Raw genomic sequence first — 21,563 nt, 5'->3', positions numbered from 1 at the left:
AGATTTTAGTTAACCACTTGCCGACTGCCGCATGACTATATACAGCGGCGGTCAGCCCCTCACAGGCAAAGTGACGTATGGGTACGTCACTAGCCTGTGAGGCTCTAGGGAGCGAGCGTGCGCCGCCGGAGGCGCGTTCCCACTCCCGCTCGCTCACGGACCCCCCCCCCCGCGCGTTTGCCCGGTGGACCTGATGTCCGCCGCTCACTCGCGATCGTCGGTTACACCGGGAGGAAGGCAGGCGGCTAATGTAAACAAAGCCACCTGTCATTCTCCCCTGTGTAACAGCAGAGATCATACGGTCCTGCTATGTAGGACCGTAGATCTCTGCTGTTACATCACTAGCCCCATCCAATCACAGTTAGAAGCACGCCCCTAGGGACACACTTAACCCCTCCTTCTCTAATAAAGTTAACCCCTTCTCTCCCAGTGTAATTTTTACAGTAACAGTGCATATGTATAGCACTGATTACTGTAGAAATGTCACTGCTACCCTCAAAAGTGTCAAAAATGTCAGTCAAGGGTCCGATCTGTCCGCCGCAATGTCGCAGTCCCGCAAATAAAATCGCAGATCGCCGCCATTACTCATTAAAAAAAAAAAAAAAAATGACAAAAATCTTTCCCTTTGTTAGTAAACGCGATAACTTTTGCACAAACCAATCAAAATACGCTTATTGCGATTTTGTTTACCAAACATATGTAGCAGAAAACAAATTGGCCAAAAATGTTAAAACATTTTGATTTTTACATTTTTTTGGGGGGGAATTTCATATAAAAAAATGTGAAAAATATTGTTATTTTTGCAAAATTGTCGCTTTTTTTTTGTTTATTGCGCAAAAAATAAAAATCGCACAGGTGATCAAATCCCACCAAAAGAAAGCTCTGTTTGTGAGGGGAAAAAAGAAGTCAATTTTGTTTAGGTACAGCGTCGCACGACTGCGCAATTGTCCGTTAAAGTCACGCAGTGCCGAATCGCAAAATAGGGTCTAGTCATGAAGCAGTCAAATCCTCCGGGGCTAAAGTGGTTAAGGTGTATCCGAGTAAAGGGGGGGGGGGGGTGAATACAAATGCACACCAAACTCACATATTTGTTTCTAAAAAAAAATGTTAAAAACCATTTATCATTTTCCTTCCACTTCACAATTATGTGCCACTTTGTGTTGGTCTATCCCATAAAATCCCCAATAAATTAAATTTTTTTTTGGTTGTAACATGACAATGTCTTGAAAATGACAAGGGGTGTGAATACTTTTGGAAGGCTCTGTAAGTAGGCAGTCCAGAATCATTCCTAGAGTTCATCTTTAAGAATTTTACGGCTTTCTAAAATTTCCACAAGATGGCGCCAACCTCCCTGACTGACTTTTCACCACAGAGAGCAAGAAAAAAACACCGCCCACTGGGTTTCTCTCAGCTTAACCACTAGAGGACCAACACAACTTAAACAGTTCTCCCTTCATAAGAGATGCGGCCATTTTCTTGTAGCCAAATTCCTAAGGAAAACGAATACAGATATTGAATTAAACAGCAAACCTTTTTATTTTATATTGCAGACGATGACCCATTTTAAAATTGAATATATCAAGAGCTTTTGCTTAGTACTGGCAGGTGGGCGGCCATTTTGTTGTAGATTCAGAAACTGAAAAACTTCTAGGAAGGGGTGTAAATCCGGAAATTTGGTGCCTGGTGAGGAGGTAATTGTTAAATTGATCATAAATAGGCAATATGTGTGTCTATGTATCAATACCATAAATACAATCAGACAGCTGAGATGTATATTTTAGGATTGGGACATAAACATGGATTGGAGTGTTGGAGGAGGACATGTGTGTCTCTGTAATGCTGGTTTAGTCTTGTGGGGGTATAAAGTAGAAGATTTCTTACGCTATACTTCTCTCTTCAGACAGCCGACACACCCGGAAGGTGGGCGCATCCTCCGTGGCATCACGTACAATGTAAGGTGGGTGACAACATGACCGGCGTTTTTGGAATGGTTGTCAGACCGGGGGGAAACCTGCAGCAGTAAAGAATAAAGTACGTATTCCTCAGATTTACCCCCCCCCCCCCCCCAGATAAACAAGCCTTTAACCCTAAACCTTGGTGCAAACTAGCGCAGCGCGTTTGTGCACACGCCGTGGATTCATTCCAATGGGCTGCTGTACCCGAGAGCAACACAAAGAAAGAAATCTCCGTCCTTTTTTAAAAATCGCACCACAGGCACGCATTGGAATCACGCCACAGGTGGCATTAAGATGTAGTGGCACCCCTGTGCATCTGCTAAAGCGCAGCATGTCTCAGCGCGGGTCAGGAATGCCTGCGATTATGCATGCGTTCCCCACTTGCACTACAATGAACCTGGGGCAGTGATGGTGAACCTTGGCACCCCAGATGTTTTGGAACTACATTTCCCATGATGCTCAACTACACCGCAGAGTAGAGATCGACCGATTATCGGTTGTTCGTTGCCGATACCAATATTTTGGCCATTGTGTATCGGCCGATATTTTGAACATTTAAAGTTTTGCAAAATAAACACAATTTTCGACACAAATCTGTTACTGAACATGTTTGTTTGGTGGCTGGCTGTCTTGCACCCTGTGGTGGGTGGCTGGGTGGCACCCTGTGGTGGATGGCTGGCACCCTGTGGTGGGTGGCTGGCTGGCACCCTGTGGTGGGTGGCTGGCTGGCACCCTGTGGTGGATGGCTGGCTGGCACCCTGTGGTGTGTGGCTGGCTGGCACCCTGTGGTGGGTGGCTGGATAGCTGGCACCCTGTGGTGGGTGGCTGGCACCCTGTGGTGGGTGGCTGGCTGGCAGCCTGTGGTGGGTGGCTGGCTGGCACCCTGTGGTGTGTGGCTGGCTGGCACCCTGTGGTGGGTGGCTGGATAGCTGGCACCCTGTGGTGGGTGGCTGGCACCCTGTGGTGGGTGGCTGGCTGGCACCCTGTGGTGTGTGGCTGGCTGGCACCCTGTGGTGGGTGGCTGGATAGCTGGCACCCTGTGGTGGGTGGCTGGCACCCTGTGGTGGGTGGCTGGCTGGCACCCTGTGGTGGATGGCTGGCACCCTGTGGTGGCTGGCTGGCTGGCTGGCACCCTGTGGTGGCTGGCTGGCTGGCACCCTGTGGTGGCTGGCTGGCTGGCACCCTGTGGTGGCTGGCTGGCACCCTGTGGTGGCTGGCTGGCTGGCTGGCACCCTGTGGCGGCTGGCTGGTACAGGCCTGTGGGTGTGTGGGTGGCTGGCTGGTAGAAGGCCCAGGGCCTGTGGCTGTCTAGCTGGTACAGGCCTGTGGGTTGCTGGCTGGCACTGGGCAGCTGTGGGTGGGTGTATGTATGTGGCGGCTGTGTTAAACACATTGTGTGCACTGTACAATGATTGTCCAAAGACTCCCCGTCTCCAGACGAGGCTGAGGGAGGCGACCTAAGAAGGCAGAAGCTGTCCCAGTGCGTGGAGGCACGTGGCGCAACATACGCAATGATTTCACGGCAATATCGGTAACCTCCTGGGCCATATCCGATATATCGGAGAAAGTGCATATGGGCCCTCGATATATCGGCTTTGCCGATAATCGGTCGATCTCTACTGCACAGTGCATGAGCATCATGGGAAATATAGTTCCAAAACATCTGGGGTGCCATGTTTCGCCATCACTGACCTATGGTAAGACCTCATTTACACAGGCACTCTTGTGTTAACTCTTAAAGCTAATCTGGGAAGCATAAACAGCTTTTATTTCTCTCAGATCACTTTTTCAACTGTTTAGACCAGCCTTTCTCAACTGTTTTAACACAGAGGAACCCTTGAAATAATTTTCAGGTCTCAGGGAACCCCTGCTAAAAATGACTATATTTACAACTCATGATACATATAGTGTGATGGTCAGTGGGAAGAATGATCCTTACACTTGTGGACATTGGGAAGAATTACCCCCTTATAGATAGCTAAAAAGAAACAATGGTGTCATTGGGAACTTATCTGAGAGGCATAAATTGCCCATTGCTTAATGAACCCCCAGCAACCTCTGGAGGAACCCTGGTTGAGAACCACTGGTTTAGATGTTCCTGCTTTTGGGTGCGTTTAGGGTGTTTGAAGCAGCTCTTCAGTAATTTTTTTACATCTGTTAAATCCTCTGCCCTTGTTGTTTTAACTTTGGATTTTAAAACCATTTTTTTTCTGCTAGTAAATACCTTATACAGCCCACTTCCTCTTTCTTGTCTTTTCTTGTCTGGTAATTAGCCTAGACCAGCGATGGCGAACCTTGGCACCCCAGATGTTATGGAACTACATTTCCCATGATGCTCCCCTACACTGCAGAGTGCATAAGCATCATGGGAATGTAGTTCCAAAACATCTGGGGCACCAAGGTTCACCATTACTGGTGACATCATGCACAGCTCTCTCTCTCTTGTGAGAGTTTTGTCAGCAGGGGAGGGAGAGTCATAGGGGGACCAATGAGAGCTGGAGTGGGCTGGATGAGGGTGGACATGACAGGAGACATGTCTGCTGACGCCCGCTGCTATCCGATCCGATCCTGTCCGTGAAATCCAGTCGGATGGAAGCCCTATTTTCCATCCGTCTGGAGGATTGGATCGGATGAAAACGGACAGGCGGTCTGTTCTCATCCGATCTCCCAGAGGAGAGCAGGGCACTGACAGATCCGTATTTGCACACGGAGTGGAGACGGAGCTGTCATCCACCTTTTCAGTGGGGATCGGCTGAGCAAAATGAAGCGGAAAACCCATGTGAAAGGACCCTAAAGATTAACCAAGCCTCATTTTAGAATATCGTAATCTTGGCGGCAAAGCCTGGCAAACCAATAGTAAACATGCAAATATCCTCACTGTTCACACCCCCCTATGACGTAGCTGGTTACATGGGGTGTTTCAAGTATTGTAATGTGGAGCTATGCTATTAGAGGCACGGCACATAGGTGCACAGACTGACATCTTGCTCAGTGTGCCGTAAGTGAGGGACAAAACGCGCGTGCGCAAGTGACGTCACTGCACAAACATCGGCGATATCTCCTAAACCTAGTTGGTAATACTTTTAAAGCCACCTACATGTAAGTGATTGTAAAATGCTTTACATGCTGTAAAGTTGGGCAGGGGAGTTTTTCCTTTACTGTGAATGTATTCAGCCATTTAACTGCTGACCAGGGGGCTTACTTACAGGGGTCGCAATTGCGACCCGGTCCCATACTCCAGGGGGCCTGTGTGGCTCCCCTGTGCACCTGGATAGAAGTGGCGATGGCATATAGAGGAACCAATTCCCTCCATTTTCCTCCTGCAGCCGCTTAAAGCCTGCTTCTCCTTCTCCCCCTCCAGCAGGCATTCAGCGGCTTCAGGAGAAAAATTGAGGGGATCGGTTCCTCTGCTTCTCCTCCTCTCCATCCAGCAGGCATTCAGCGGCTTCAGGAGCAAAATGGAGGGGATCGGTTCCTCTGCTTCTCCTCCTCTCCCTCCAGCAGGCATTCAGCGGCTTCAGGAGGAAAATGGAGGGGATCAGTTCCTCTGCTTCTCCTCCTCTCCCTCCAGCAGGCATTCAGCGGCTTCAGGAGGAAAATGGAGGGGATCAGTTCCTCTGCTTCTCCTCCTCTCACTCCAGCAGGCATTCAGCGGCTTCAGGAGGAAAATGGAGGGGATCAGTTCCTCTGCTTCTCCTCCTCTCACTCCAGCAGGCATTCAGCGGCTTCAGGAGGAAAATGGAGGGGATCAGTTCCTCTGCTTCTCCTCCTCTCACTCCAGCAGGCATTCAGCGGCTTCAGGAGGAAAATGGAGGGGATCGGTTCCTCTGCTTCTCCTCCTCTCCCTCCAGCAGGCATTCAGCGGCTGCAGGAGGAAAATTGAGAGAATCGATTCCCCTGTATGCCGCCCCCCCCCTCACTCCTCCTATCCACGCCCCTCTGCCCCCCGGGCGCCTGTGTGCTCTCCTGGCCCCCCTTTGCTCTCCCCTCTCCCGCTGGCTGCTGCAGGGGATTTGTCAGTATGGAAAGAAGCGGAAAGGGCCGGTAAATACTGTATATCATTTACCAGCCCCTTCCTTTTGTGAATGGACAGATTCATTGATCGGTACGGATAACTGGCTCTCTCCATTCATAACTGAAGCCTAGTAAACTGTTTTTCTCTTACGTCCTCCGACAGTCGCCACCTCCTCTAAGTCATCACTATTGGGTATTGACTTCCGCTCCGCAGGAGTAGCTAGGCTTCCATTTGTCAATGAACAGGAAGCTCTGTACAGAACTGTTGCTGTCTATTCATCCTGTGCCACTGAGGCTGCAGAGAAGGAGATTAAGAGCTGTGTCCTCATTCTCCTTTCTCTGTTTCTAAGGTGGAATATAAGAGGCCTGTTTAGACCCCTGATATTTCACCAAAGCACCCAAACTGGGCTCCTAAAGGAATGGTAACAAATAATAAAACTACCTGGCAGTGCAAAGGGGGTTCACTTAAAAACATGTGAAAGGGTCCCACTGCGGGACCGTGCCAAATGGCCCCACAATGGAAGTAAAGGGGCCCGGATCAGTCGGAAGGGCCCTGGGTCTGGGGGGGGGGGATCAAGGGGGGCCCTCCGTGGTTTTTTGCACCCGGGCCTTGAAGGTTTTAGTTATGTTTCTGCTGCTGGCCCTCCTCCTTTCTTTCAACTTCTCAAAGCATAGCTCATTTTTCAGTGAGTTGGATCTTCTCATATGTCCAGAATAAGACCGTTGAGGCTGTTTTCAAAAGTATCCGGAGTCTTGGTCTATTTATCCCCTGTGCTAACCCGGGCTGAAGGTTGAGTAGGTGAGACATGTTTTATACTGGCCTGTTTTCTTACTATATATATATATATATATATATATATATAATATATATACTTTTTCTTTTTGTTTTCCAGATACAACTTTATTTGACCAATAAGAAACTGAACTCTACTACAGTCTATTTTTTATTCCAAATTTTGAATCCAGACTTTCAGGAAAGATTCCTACAAAGGACCTCATGATGGATAATCAGCAGCTCCTCATTTCTCCGGGTAAGAGGAGACTTTAATTTCTTGTAAAGGAGAGAAGAGTATTGAGGATCCCCCTACAGTAGATACACGCATCCTCTGATATAAAGACATACAGCGCATCCGTAAAGTATTCACAGCGCTTTACTTTTTCCAATTTATGTTATGTTAGAGTTATTCCAAAATTGATTCAATTCATTATTTTCCTTAAATTCCACAAACAATTTCCCATAATGACAATGTGAAAGAAATTTGAAATCTTTGCAAATGTAATGCAAACCACTTCCCGACCGCCCGCCGCAGTTATAAATCGCATGTGATTTTCAGAGCACTGCGCTGTGAATCACATGCGATGTCTGTCATCGCGTATGTGTGAACCGGCACTTTAGGCAGACCATAGATTATCAGATTTTATTTCCTTCCACACATGGAAAATTGCTCCATCCCCTCCATCAACACAGTCAGTGCACAGTCAGCACTATTGTGTTTTGTTGGGAAGGAGCATTCCTGGCCGGCAGAACAAAATGATTACTGCTAGTGGCTATAGCTGCAGCCAGTATTCGCATGTAAAAAATCAGGCAGCCTGCTCATAAATGGATCAAATCTCGGCCAGTCCCTGATGAACTGGCCAAGATTCGATCCATCTGTGGCCTCTATTAGACTCCGGCTCTCCTCCTCACATCATGTCATTGTGTGTTACCAGCCAAGAGATGTGACCAGTCTCCCCCACACACACTCTTTGGGGGGTCTCATACATCTCAGTACAGGGGGCTTCACTCTCATCTTTATTTACAGATTTCAGACCCACCAGAGGGACTCAGAGAAAAGGTAATGCAAAGGAGGAAAAGGAAAAAGGACACATGAACACAAATATGAAAGCTATTCTAGAGATTGGCATTGGTGAGTATTAACCCCTTCTTGCCTAAGGGTAACACAAATGTTGATGCCTAGGCACAATTTTGCCACTTTGACATGCGTTAGTAAAACTGTACATACCATTACAGCTACTTTGTGCATCCGGGTGGATTATACCTTGTTTTCTTTTCAGGACAAATTGGGCTTTCATTTGGTGGTAGATGGTAATGGATATCTCCTGATTTTTCTTTTTTTTTTATTTAATTTTAGCATCAAATGAAAACTGGCCCAAAATGGTAAAAAAAAAAAAAAAAATGTTTTAAATTTAGGGCTCTTTCACACTAGGAGTCCATCAAACGGACTCCGTTTATCTCAGCGGGGGGATCGATCCGCCGATTCCCCCGCTGAGCAGGAGGATGATAGCTTTTCTCCGTGCTGTGTGCGGAGACACAGCCGTCAGATCCCCATGCATCTCTATGGAGGAATCGGATGGGAACGGACCGGCGGTCCGTTCTCATCCGATCCGATCTGCTGGACGGATGAAAAATAGGGTTTCCATCCGTCCAGATTTGACGGATCGGATGTCAGCAGACATGTCTCCGCTGACATCTGATACCCCATAGAGATGCATGGGGTGACCGTTCAGATCCGCCAAAAAAAACTGACAAGCGTATCTGAGCGGTCCGCCTGTGTGAAAGGGCCCTAAGCTGTATATTTCTTGTTACTGCCATAACCTACCACCATTAAACAACCCAAAATAAATTCTCCTACATCCGACAATCCCAGTGATACCACATATGTGTTTGTCAGTTGTTGTTTGTACCCGCAGTAAAGCCCAGAAACAATAGTTCACATTTTGCTTTTTCTTTATTCTACCTAAAACACACTGACTCTGTTACTAATTTAAAAAAATAAAAATCCTGTCAAAATGATACTGACCCTGACCTTGATCTTTGATACTTACTTGACCCTAACTCTAGCACTGGTCTAGATTAAACCTTAATCTAGGTATTTTTTCTTTATTTTATTTTATTTTTTATTGTTATTTTTTTACACGCAGATTTTTCTTTTTTCGTTCATTGACGGACACAGCTTCTGATTCTTCTTAACCGTTGGGTTATACTGCCCCCTACAGGAGTAGGACACTAGGCAGGAAAAAGCTTGAGTACATCTATGGGGCAGTCCCAGGGGGTATACTCCCACTCTCTGCTTTGGCACTCAGTTTTGTTACAAGCAGTGTCAGAAGAAAGCCAACTCCACAGAGGGCCGGTGCTATGTCCGTCAATAAACATCAGAGAAATGGATTTTACAGTAAGTCAAAAATCCAATTTTCTCTTTCGTTCATTGATGGACACAGCTTCCAATTCTTCTTAACTATTGGGACATCCCAAAGCAGTGTTAAACATGAGGAGTGGGAAAAACAGCAGAAAAAAATTCCCAAGGCTAAACATTAGCCAACCAAGTTTTTTTTTTTTTTCTGCCTAGTCTGGAGTAAAGACCTAGTTCCTTGTTGGGATCACTGGTCCTGGCAATTTTCTTCCTTTTGAATGGAACCTTTTCCTATCTTTGTTGTTTTGTTCCTGTGAGAATCTACAATTAACTGAAGGACTGGGCGACGGGCTGGATAATCTAGATCCAAAGGGTCCCCCCAGTCTGGCGAGTAGGCGCAGGTCGGCCGCAACATAGCCCCACTGGATGGGGGCTGGCCTGAGATTTCAACATCTCGTGAGGGCACATACTACCTGGCCTCGGCCTGAGTCACAGCGTTCCTCTTGGCTGACAGCCCCCCCATTCCGATGGAGATGTGGCCTGTCTGGAGCAGTGCCCACCCTGTTCCCGGTATGGTTAGTACCTGTCCCCCCTCTTCCCCTGGAGGGTTTTGGGGTGGACGTGGGCCCCTCCCTGGGACAGTCGAACCCCCGGGTTCCCCTCAGCCCCTCTGAATTTAGATGGTCACTGTGGGTCTTCTGACCTTCCCCCCCCCCCCCTCCTTCCCTCCCTCCCTGGGTGAGGTTATGAGCTGGGTTTTGCCACCTGTTTGTTGGGGTTACTGCTGGCCGGGGTTACTTGGTGCACAACGGGGGGTTGAGCAGTTTTTCCCGCCACTAGGGCAGGTATGTCCCCTCCTGGGCTCCCTGCTGCAGTTGTTGGGCTGGGGGGAGCAGATGGCCTAGCATCCACGGGTTTGCACCTCATGCGGCCGGATCCGCCAAAAAATTAGTCCACGGCTTTGCAGCCTACAGGTCAGGCGCTATGTGAGGTGAGCTGAAGCCAGTACCCTCGGTTTGGGCATCCGCCCTCTTCTCCGCTTCCCCTGTGTGGTCGGTTCCACTGGGGCCTGCGCCCAGGCAGCCTGGGCGGTCACAAAAGTTTAGGCTGCGGCTTGTGGCCTACTAGGCCATGCCGCCCAGCCGGGCGGCGCTGTGGGTGCAGCTTATTTTTTTTTTTGCAGCTGCCACCATTATACTGTAGGGCACCTGCCCTTTCTAGTGTTGCAGGACCATCAGGGTATCCTGCCTGTGCGCCTGCATCAACAGGACAAGTGGGTCCACAAGGTCATATGGTAAGGCTAAAAGATCGAGTTTCGTTCTTACCCCCCACATAGGTGTTTTCCTTCCAACTTGGGCCTGTCCCCAGACCGCTTACGGGGTCTCTTTTGGGCAGTGCAAGCCTTGCTAAGTCAAGGGGTGATTGTCCCGGTTCTGACTTTGGAACATTTTCAAGGGTTCTACTCAAACCTGCTTATATTTCCTAGGAAGGAAGGCAAGGTGCGTCCAATTCTGGACCTCAAGGCGCTAAACTGCTTTGTACAGAATTCCTGAATGGAGTCCATTCGCATGGTAGCAGTGTCCCTACATCAGGGGGACTTTCGCTTCTATCGACATCAAGGACGCCTACCTTTAAATTCCAATATGCGCTGGTCACCAGCGCTTCCTCACCTTTTCCGTGGGCGAGGAGCATTATCAGTTTGTGACTTTACTCTTTGGTCTCGCCCCGCTCCTCGGTTCTTCACAAAAGTGTTGGCCCTGGTGTTGTGCAAAAAGAGATTCTGTGAAATGGGACAAGAATCCAGTCTCTAAACAATCTGATCCTGTTGAGCTGGGGTACGAGAGGGTCCCTGATTTGGTGGCTTCATACTCCGGCACTTTGACAGGGAAAATCCTTTCTCCCCCTGTACTGGACATTTGTCACCACGGATGCCAGCCAGTCCGGGTGGGGAGGTGTCCTCGGACAAGTCCAGACTGGCGATCAATGTACTGGAACTCCGAGTGATCAGACTCTGTCTGGATTATTGGACAATTGTCTTCAGGGCTGTTCGGTACAAATTCAATCTGACAATGCCACGGCCGTGGCCTATGTCAGTCACCAAGGGGGCACAACAAGTGTCCTGATGGTTTGGGAAGTAGCCGGCATTCTAAGGTGGGCAGACCGATTCGTTCCAGCCCTCTCTGCTGTACACATTCTAGCTGTGGAAAATTGGCAAGCGGACCACTTCAGTCGACAGGCGTTAGACCACGGGGAATGGTCACTTAATTCGGAGGCGTTTCATCAGTTGTGTCTCCAGTTGGGAACTCCCAAGGTGGACCTGTTGGCCTCTCGTCTCAACAGGAAGGTACAGAGGTTGTGACACGGTCTCGGGATCCTCTGGCCAACACCACAGATGCATTAGTGGCTACTTGGAGTCAGTATCGTCTGATTTACGTCTTTCCCCCTCTCAAACTTCTGCCAAGACTCCTGCATAGGATCGAGGCATAAGAAATTCTGGTCATTCTAGTGGCTCCAGACTGGCCTCGCCAGTCTTGGTAGGCTGATCTGGTATGGCTGGTCGCCGATGCTCCTTGGAGACTTCTTCTCAGGGAAGATCTGCTGTCCCAAGGACCAATCTTCCATCCTGCTTTACAGTCACTGGCTTTAATGGCTTTGCTGTTGAAAGCCAGGTGCTGAAGGATATAGGTTTGTCTGAATCGGTGATTCCTACGCTGTTAGAGGCTAGAAAATCTATGGCTCGGATCTTGGCTTTCCTCCCAGCGGGGGGGGGGGGGGGGGTGAGCATCGCCTGGCCTTGAGTATCATCAGGGGGTCAGGTTTCGGCCTTGGCGGTTTTCATTCAACCACCATTGGCCACACATTCTTTGGTGCGTACTTTATCCAGGGAGCTTGACACTTGGCTCCTCCAGTGCGGTCCCCATTGCCGTTGTGGGACTTCAATTTGGTGTTGTCAGTTCTCCAGAAACCTCCCTTATAAATAATTTGGGAGGCCCCCCCTGCTTACGATGTCTCAGAAGGTGGCCTTTTTGGTGGCTAGTACTTCGCGCAGGGTGTCGGGAGCTGGTGGTTTTGTCTTGTCGTTCACCATACCTGGTGGTTCACCGAGATAAGGTCATTCCTTCCAAGGTCGTTTCTGATTTTCATTTGAATGAAGACATTGTGTTGCCTTCCCTATGTCCCAGGCCTACACATCCTAAAGAAATTGCCTTGCATTCCCTGACAGTGGTTCAGGGTGTACCTGGCAACTACAGAGTCTTTTAGGAAGTCAGACTCACTATTTGTACTTACGGATGGACCTCTGAAAGGATTGACCGCTTCTGCTGCGACCATTTCCAGATGGATCAGACTGACAATGGTTCAGGCCTATTTAATTAAGGGTCAGTTTCCTCCTTTCCCTGTTAAGGTGCACTGTACTTGGGCACTAAAGCCCCGTACACACGTACCGATCGTCGGCCGAACGATCGGCCGTCTTTTGTCCAGGGCTGTCGTGTCTGTTAAAAACTGCAAAAGACTGCACACGAATTTTGTCGGCCAACAACAGCCGACTGCAGAAGTGATGTCATGTGATGGTTAACTTTCCTTGTCTTTTTTCTTTTCTGAGCATGCCCAGCATGCAAATCTGCTGTCTGTCGGCCGAAATCTGTACTGACTGGCGAACAATCGGCCGTTCTGGTGTTGGCCAACAAAAATTTTAATGCCTGCACGACAGATTCTTTTCGGCTGAAAATGCGCTGTCGGCTGTCGGAATCATCATACTAACAAGCCTACAATCGGCCGATTGGTCGTCGGCCGAATATTTACGGCCGACAATCGGTACGTGTGTACGGGGCTTTAGTGTCTCCTGGGCCTTCAGTCATCAGGTGTTAGTGATGCAGGTTTGCAAGGCGGCCGCCTGGTCGTCTTTGCACACTTTCACAAAATGTTTATAAAGTGGATGTGTGGGCATCTGCGGATGCTACTTTTGGCCACAAGGTTTTGCGGACCTGGTCCTCTTTAAAGGCGGGAATATTTTTTTTTTTTTTTTTTAAGCTGAGCTCCTGTTGTTCTTGGTTAAGCTTCATATTACCTGGCTATGTTTAGCCTTGAGAATTTTTTCTGCTGTTTTTCCCACCCCTCGTGTTTAACACTGCTTTGGGACATCCCAATGGTTAAAAAGAATCAAAAGCTGTGTCCATCAATAAACAAAAGAGAAAATGGAATTTACCATAACATCCATTTCTCGGATGTTTATTGATGGACACCACACCCATCCCTCTGAGGAGTTGGCTTTCTTCTGACACACACTTGTAACAAAACTGAGTGCCTATAGCTGAGTGTGGGTGTATACCCCCTGGGACTGCCATATAAGCATAGTCAAGCTTTTTCCTGTCTAGTGTCCTACTCCTGTAGGGGGCAGTATAACCCAATGGTTATGAAGAATCAGAAGCTGTGTCTGTCAATGAACATCAGAGAAACTGATTTTACCAAGGGGGGACAGGGAAATGGGAAGTCAAAATTCCATTTTTTTTTCTTTCTGTAAAGAGAGAGAGCTACAACGTAGCTCTCTACTCGATTCAGGAGAGAAAACACAGGGGCGGGCTTCACAGTAACTGATCACTGTTATTGTTCCAACATGACTGCACACCAGTAAACAAAAAAGTTCCATAAAGACATGGATGAGCGAGTTTGGGGTTGAGGAACTTGACTGGCCCGAGTCCTGACCTCAACCTGATAGAACACCTTTGGGATGAATAAGAGCGCAGGCTGCGAGCCATGGGATGAATAAGAGCGCAGGCTGCGAGCCAGGCCAACATCAATGTCTGACCTCACAAATGCGCTTCTGGAAGAATGGTCAAACATTCCCATAGACACTCCTAAACCTTGTGGACAGCCTTCCCAGAAGAGTTGAAGCTGTTATAGCTGCAAAGGGTGGGCCAACTCAATATTGAACCCTACGGACTAAGACTGGGATGCCATTAAATTTCATGTGCGTGTAAAGCCAGGCGTCCCAATACTTTTGTCAATATAGTGTATGTGTACTGTTGGCGCCAAGGGGTTAAACATTAAAAACAAGAGTCGCATGTTCTTCTACAGTACTCGTTTTTTTTATATCGTTAAATTTTTTATTATCACTCATTTATTGTGGGTCATGGATCGGGGGCTCTGAAAAAAGAAAAGTACAATTCATAAGCTGGTAATTTCCTCATCACAAGTTGGCAAGGTGGCGTTGTTTTATCTCCTCCTTTAAAGTTAAGGTTGCGTTTGGCAGCCATTAGAAGAAGAGGTAGAACCAAACCTTACATAAGTATATGTAAAATGTGAAAAAGTGGTCAAAATAGATTGATCACCTATAGCGCTTGCTCAACTCAAACTAGTAGTGTGTGATGTGAGTAGTGAATACCATATACAGTGAAAATAATTGATGATGAAAATATAGATATATATACACAATCAATCTACACACAGCATATTATACGTGTATAAAATGTCCATATAGTGGTGTTCTCCAAAAAATGATTTCCAATAGACAATCCAATCAACAGTGCAAAAAAATAAATATAAATAAAGTGCCAGTGCTCCTGCTTCTTTGCTTCCTCCCGAGTGGCCCTTCACCGTGCAAAATAAGTGAAATGCAGACTCACCAGAGAACGTGGGTCCTAAATACCATATGGCATTTAGACCAGCAGTGCTTGTAGGAGACAATCTCCAGATATGGGTGCGTCCCTCCTGCCGTATACGGGAATCCCTCTGTACGCCACCTCCTCTGCCAGCACTCTCCTGGATAGAAGGTCCCAAAAGAGTGCAGATATTGCTGTGGTCCTTTTACTTCGGGTCACCTCCGGCCATAGGGAAAAAGGAATAAAAACCCGGATAGTGCAGTACTGTATAAGTGATGTTTATTGCACACCCCCGGTCACTCCAAACAAATTGCTGTCCCAAATCCGCAGTGTAAAAACTAATGATCAAAGTTCATATAGGGAACATCAAAGTGTGATAAAATGCCGAAAAACAAAAAGAAAACGTGCGAAACTGTGGGTAAAGTCCATAAGCATGTGCAAACAGCGTCAATACACGAGAGCTATGAGTGGAGAGCGGTACTTCCGGCTTGCGTTCCACTGAGCGTGTATGACGTCATGACGTGCGTTCCATCTAACGCCTTTCGTCATTGGATAGACGTCTTCTGAAGACGTCTATCCAATGACGAAACGCGTTTATTTACATTCACCCAGTGTGATATTTTAAAATTTTCAGTTGATTCACTATTATATATATTTTTTCTTATACAATTTAATAATTTTTCACGTTTTAATTAGGTAAATCTATATATTTAGGTCCCCCATTGGCGCAGGAATATACTGTATATTTTTTTTCATAATTATATGTAGGTATAACATATTGTACTTACCTGCACTGTGTAATGGTTTTGCACAGAGCAGCCCTGATCCTCTTCTTTTTGGGTCCCCCACTGGCGGTCCTAGCTCCTCCGCCTCCCCACGCCGAGTGGCCCCAATAGTAAGCCTCCTTACTATGGGGGAACTGGAGCAGGCTCACTCCTGAGCTGTGCTCCTGTGAACAGTCATTGTCTACTCACATACAGAGCATGGCTTTGCTCCGTCCCCCGCTCTCTCCTCATTGGCTTACTGGCTGTGATTGACAGCAGCAGGCTGCCAGTGCTGTGTTAGCAAATGTGGAGAGAGTGACAAAAGCGAGCTACTGCTCTCATGCACATCGCTGGGTCGAGATGGGGCTCAGGTAAGTATTGGAGGGGCTGGAGGGGGAGCTGCCCCCAGAAGGGTTTTTTTTTTTTTTTTTTTTCTTTTTTTACCTTAAAGGAGAAGTACAGCTAAAGCTTGTTTGGCTGTACTGTGTATCACAGCAGTGCAGTTGGTTTTGCACTTCTCTCTCTGCTGGTGTCAATACGACCATGGAATCAGGATCCACCCACATGCCTGTACCGGGACCCGGCTCAGCCTCTCAGTGAGCCGCTAAAAATCTGAGTCGGCCACGCCTCGTCCTCCACAGCCCAGCGCTCCAATGAGCGAGGAGGGGGCAGAGCAGACAGCTGCTGACTGACAGTCACCAGCTCTCTGCTTGGGGAGCTGTGAGAACCAATCGATCGGTGGTGTTCGATCGCTCCATTCTCAGTGTTAGAGGTGCCGGGGGACAGATGCGGCATCCACCTAAGTATGAACCCAAGAAAAAAAAAAAAATCTCTTTTAAAATATACCTCAAGGCAAAACTTTTTTTTTTTTTTGTATAGTTTCGGATAGAGTGCAGAGGAGTTAGAACACCGCAGATTTTATTGCTGTCTGTGCTCTCATTAAAGAGATCCCCCCCCCCCTCTCGATTTGTCATTTTTACCATTATCATTGAAAGTGAAAGTAAAAGAAAATCCCAAATTTTGGGTTGACCCCAGAAAAGTAATAGAGAGGAAATCTTCCAATGGGAACAGTAGTTCTGGTGACCTGGAGGTCCCCAAGGGATTCCCCTAATTTGCAGGGATTTCCCTCACTTCCTGTTTAGCTATGGGACAGTGAAGGGAAATCTCTGCAATGGGAGACAGATGGCAGAAACAAAATCTGACAGGGGTTAAAACCCTCCCTTACTCTATCTAAAATGAAAAAAAGTTTTGCCTATAGTTCTACTTTAATACAAAGAATGCATTAAGAATTAAAAAATCTTCTGCCTTTAAAATAGGGATAGACCGATATGGTTTTTTCAGGACCGACACCGATATTTTGGTCAAAACGTATCGGTATCGGCCCAAAGTTTGTACATTTAAAGTTTTGAAAAATAAAGACAATTTTTGACACAAATCTGGTACTGAGCATGTTAATTAACAATAAAGGCTCGTTCTTCACACCTTACCTGCATGAAAACTGATAGGAAAACCGCACAGCTTTCACTTGCAGGTACATCAGTTTCACATCATGTGAACGAACGAGTCCAAGAAGAGTAGACAACTGTGAAAAATAAAGTGCTGGGAAAATAATGACTAAAGGCTTCCCAAAACAAAATTTACATAAACTGCTACAGTAGTGCACTCACTGTCTGCAATGATTAAATCTAGTAGCTGCAGTGCAAAAGACAGTGGACTGGACACTACCATGTTTCCCCAAAAATAAGCCCGGTCTTGTATTAATTTTGGCACCAAAAGACACAGTAGGGCTTATTTTTGGGGTAGGTCTTTTATGTCCTGTCTTCCCTTCCCTCCCTGTCTGCCAGGAATCCCGTGTGAACCTAGTTTAATGCAATTAAAGTCCTAGAATCCACTTTATTAGTGTTTTGTATAATGTCCAGTGTGTGTTTTTGTAATAGAATAGTGGGAAATCCCTTTATTACATCGCTGCTCTGGGCTCAGCTAATCTCCCGCTCTGCTGTTTTCTCCTCTTATAGCTGTCAGAGGAGGATCTCAGCCCCTCCCCTCCGCAGTGTACACAGAAATGCAGGGTATTTAATTAGAATAGTGTGAAATACCATTCGTTACATCGATGCTCCAGGCTCAGCTAATCTCCCGCTCTGCTGTCCACTGACAGGTGGGGGGTCACGAAAGGGCAGAGCGACGATTTAACGAATGGTATTTCACCCTATTCTAATCTAATACCCGACGCTTCTGTGTATACTGCAGAGGGGAGGGGCTGAGATCCTCCTCTGACAGCTATGAGAGGAGAAAGACAGCAGAGCGGGAGATTAGCTGAGCCCGGAGCAGCGATGTACTGAAGGTATTTCCCACTATTCTATTACAAAAACACACACTGGACATTATATAAAACACTAATAAAGTGGATGCTAGTGTAGCCCTGCCCCCGAGGGAGTGGCTTGTTGCATGGGTATCCTCTTCACTTCTTGCACCCTGAGCCTGCTCCAACCCATCTGACACTATTAGTTCTGTCATTGTGAATAATTGAGACCACAACTATTGCAGTGAATAATCAGTTTACTGCTTTTGACTTTTGATGAAGAACAAGAATATGCAAACAGAATCGGAAATAACACAAATGTTGCTACTGGGATAGATCCTAAATTCCCAACCAAGGATTTAGGCCATTTAGTTCAGCACTCAGGATCCAGAACACAGGCCACACATACATATACACAAATAAATGTGTATGTATGCTAGAGGATTGCGTTCAGCAACAATAACAATACTTTAAATTATCTGGTGTAATTAGAATGACCACCGATAAACGGGACTACACTTGGTAGCTTGAATGCAAAGTAGGCAATATAACAATATTAGAACAACTATCAGAGTGCACTCTGTGTACTAACGGGGACCCCCTTTATGATGAATTGCAAGAGTCTCCTGTAGAGTGAGGCCTCACGTGTCTTCACAAGCAAGGAATTCCCAACAATCCGAGGAAAGTATTTGTAATCCAATAAAGGTAAAATGATGAAATGTATTCCCCAAGGCAATCAATAGTTGTAATCCACAGAGAAGCAAATGTAAATGCGTCACAACAGGCTAACAGCCTGGGACTGGATAAAGGGCTTAAGGCCTAGTTCGCCCACCTCGCACTATATGTATATCTGCAGTGTCCAGTGGTTTGCTGAATGTTAGTATATCCTTATGAAAGTACGCAGTTTAGTTGTACTGCCCTGATTCAGCTTAGGTCTGTGTTTTAATGGAGATGTAGATACTGGGTGTCTCTCACCCAAACCGGGTACTCCGCTATCCTCTCCGACCATGCCCCACTCCTCTCAGAGTCTCCGTCCGCCTGTCAGCAACCTTCTGCTCGGCCGCGCCACCGAGACTCCTCCGCTCACTCACACCGCCGGCTTCACTCCGGTGTCCGCCGCTAGGCCTCAGCCTGAGTTCCTGCGATCCGCAGCAGCTCTTCCCCTTCTTTTCAGTACACTGTCCTCAAGGCAAGAGAGCTAAGTGGAGTCCCGCCGCCCTTTATATAGACACTCCCAGCAAGCTCTGTGCGTCCTATTGTTCCCTGGGAGAAGGGTCTCTCTCTCAGCAGGCTATGATCCTGGTTCCTCCCGTATTACATCTCCCATAATGCCAACTGTCTTTGCAGAACTTTAATAACAATACCAGTTTGAACAATACCAGCCGTGCGACCCGGCTACACTAGGATTTTACAAACACTACACTAATATCAGTAATATTGGAAAGTTCCGGGCTGTTACCGATATATCGGTAAAAGGGAATATCGGCCTTGCCAATAATCGGTCGATCCCTACTTTAGAACAAATTTACCATTTATCTTTTTTTAATGAATTAAAGATAAAGAGTGTGCTTCTTCTTTTTTCCTGTAGTACCGCGTTGCCATTCTTATTTGCCTTCATTTCTTCCAGATGGACAATACAAATTGCAAAACCTGGGAAAATATTCCATTACATCATCAGACAGTGAAATCACAGAATGTGTTTCGGAAGAGAAAAACATAATGCCAAACCACCAGCCAGTATTGTGGAGAGAGGAGAAGTCCTTTTCATGTTCAGAATGTGGGAAATGCTTTACGCGAAAACACTCTCTTATTGTACACCAGAGACTTCACACGGGGGAGAAGCCTTACGTGTGTCCGGAATGTGGGAAGAATTTTTCTGATCGATCCAATCTTCGTAATCATAAAATAACTCACCCCGGGCTGGCGGCCTTTTCATGTTCGGAATGTGGAAGACAGTTTCGCACAAGGCGGATTTTAGCTATGCATCAGAGCACTCATTCAAGCGAAAATGTGTACTAATACTCTTTAGTGTGATCAAGGTCCTAAAAAAAACATCATAAAAGGTTGATCCATACTAACGATCTGAATGGGGGATGCGTTGCACAGAGAGCAGGTCCTGCCGCAGCACAGGAAAATGTTTTAACAGGAAATGAAAGGGGACTGACGGGACCGACCCACACTTTGCTTAAGTGCTTCCGTCAGTATAACGCTTCTTCCAGTCTTGAACATAGAAATCAGATATTATAGCCGCATAACATACAAGACTAGCCGACAAATAGCTTCTATGAGATCTGGAACGTTTATTTGACAAATTCCCACAGACTATATACCCCACAGGAGGATATCCTCCCTCCCCCTCCTGATCATATTACCCTAACAATACAAATTGTAACCAGAAACATAATTACCATGTGCTAATTAACTAGTCACCTAACTCAGCCTGGATGACTAGACTATTCGGCACCTACAACAATGAATACAAAGGACACATTATTACAAGTAGAAGCACATCCCACAAGGGTCTGCTAGCAGAGACAATAGGTGTTCCAATTAACAATTAACCATGGAATCCACATCGAAGCAATGCTTTGATTAATCAGGAATATCCGACGGCATGGCAACTGTCTACAACAGGCTGTATGAGCTTTACCATATAATGTTCCATCATTCTGATACAGTGGAATTAATGTATCATAGATTTCTTCAGGGATAGTGTGGATAAATATTACTGTCCCATTTGAAGTAATCCAAACCACATTCTCAGTGTCCAATAAGTAGTTGTCCATCATTTTCTCAGTCACCCTGTGCCCCAATAGACACAGGGTGGCCTACACATAAGAGGGACCTGAGACAGGGATTTCCCAACCTCCCTAAAGTAAGCTGGGTTCCACAGGCCCCCCCAATCAAAGTGACTCCCGTCACAGGGTCTCTTTCAGAAACTTTATAATGTGAATAAATTCCTGGCGTGTCACACTATAAGTCAACAATATATTTTTTTCATAAAGTTGTCCTAAGCCAGTCCTGTGATTTTGCACAGGGTGAGATGATGCCATCACAAACACTCAACTTTTAAACAGGGAGGGCTACATACAGATTGAAATTTAGCAAGTTCCTGCTGAACTGGCCGAACTTCAATTCGTGTGTATGCAGCTGACAAGTTTTCCTGACACCAAGAGAAAAAAGGTGACAGCTGATTGACAGACTTAGCTCTGTTCCTGTGTGCTGTGTGGAGGGGGTGTGTCCCTTCCCTCCAATCAGCTCTCAGAGCTCTCCTCACTGAGCGCTGCAGAGTGTAATTTCAGCTCTCTGTCCCCTTTTTTCTGACAGCTCAGACAAGCTTGATAAATTCTGGATTTTGAACAGATGTAGAGAAGACAGCAGATAAACGACTCATGTAGGAGGATGAAATCAAAAAAGAAAAAGGAACAGGATTTTAAGGGCCAAAGAATGAGGAATGGTCACAAATGCAACATTATTAAAGCGGAGTTCCAGCCATCCGCTTCCTATTTGTCATCTGAAAAAGAAATGGGAAGTTACGTTTTTTTTTTTTTACTTGCCTTGTAATTGCAGAAAAATACACTCACCTTTCTTCCACTTCCTCCCTCGGTCGCGCGGCCCGCGCCGTCACTTCCACTTTGCTATGATTCCTGGGAGCTGAACATCATCGCTCCCAGGAATCAATGCGCCTGGACCGGCCCCGACGTCCGTTCCGGTTCAGGCACGTCATACCTTGCTAAACAGCTTCTGGGCATGCCTAGAAGCTGTGCAGGGATGACGCTGCGGCCCTGGAAGTGACGGCGGGG

At 46.8% G+C, this 21,563-nt stretch overlaps 1 protein-coding gene across 1 annotated transcript in view; it reads left to right on the top strand.

The window, feature by feature from the left end:
• The window catches only part of LOC309564357 (uncharacterized protein), a 1,447,080-nt gene that overhangs the window by 600,214 nt on the left and 825,303 nt on the right, over nt 1-21,563 (top strand). The gene's annotated exons all lie outside the window — the stretch shown is intronic.

The sequence above is a fragment of the Pelophylax lessonae genome, assembly GCF_965119305.1.
Source record: "Pelophylax lessonae genome assembly, chromosome: 9".
In the NCBI taxonomy this organism is placed as follows: domain Eukaryota; kingdom Metazoa; phylum Chordata; class Amphibia; order Anura; family Ranidae; genus Pelophylax; species Pelophylax lessonae.
The sequence above is the reverse complement of the archived record's forward strand: the minus strand, read 5'-3'. Positions and strand labels throughout refer to the sequence as shown.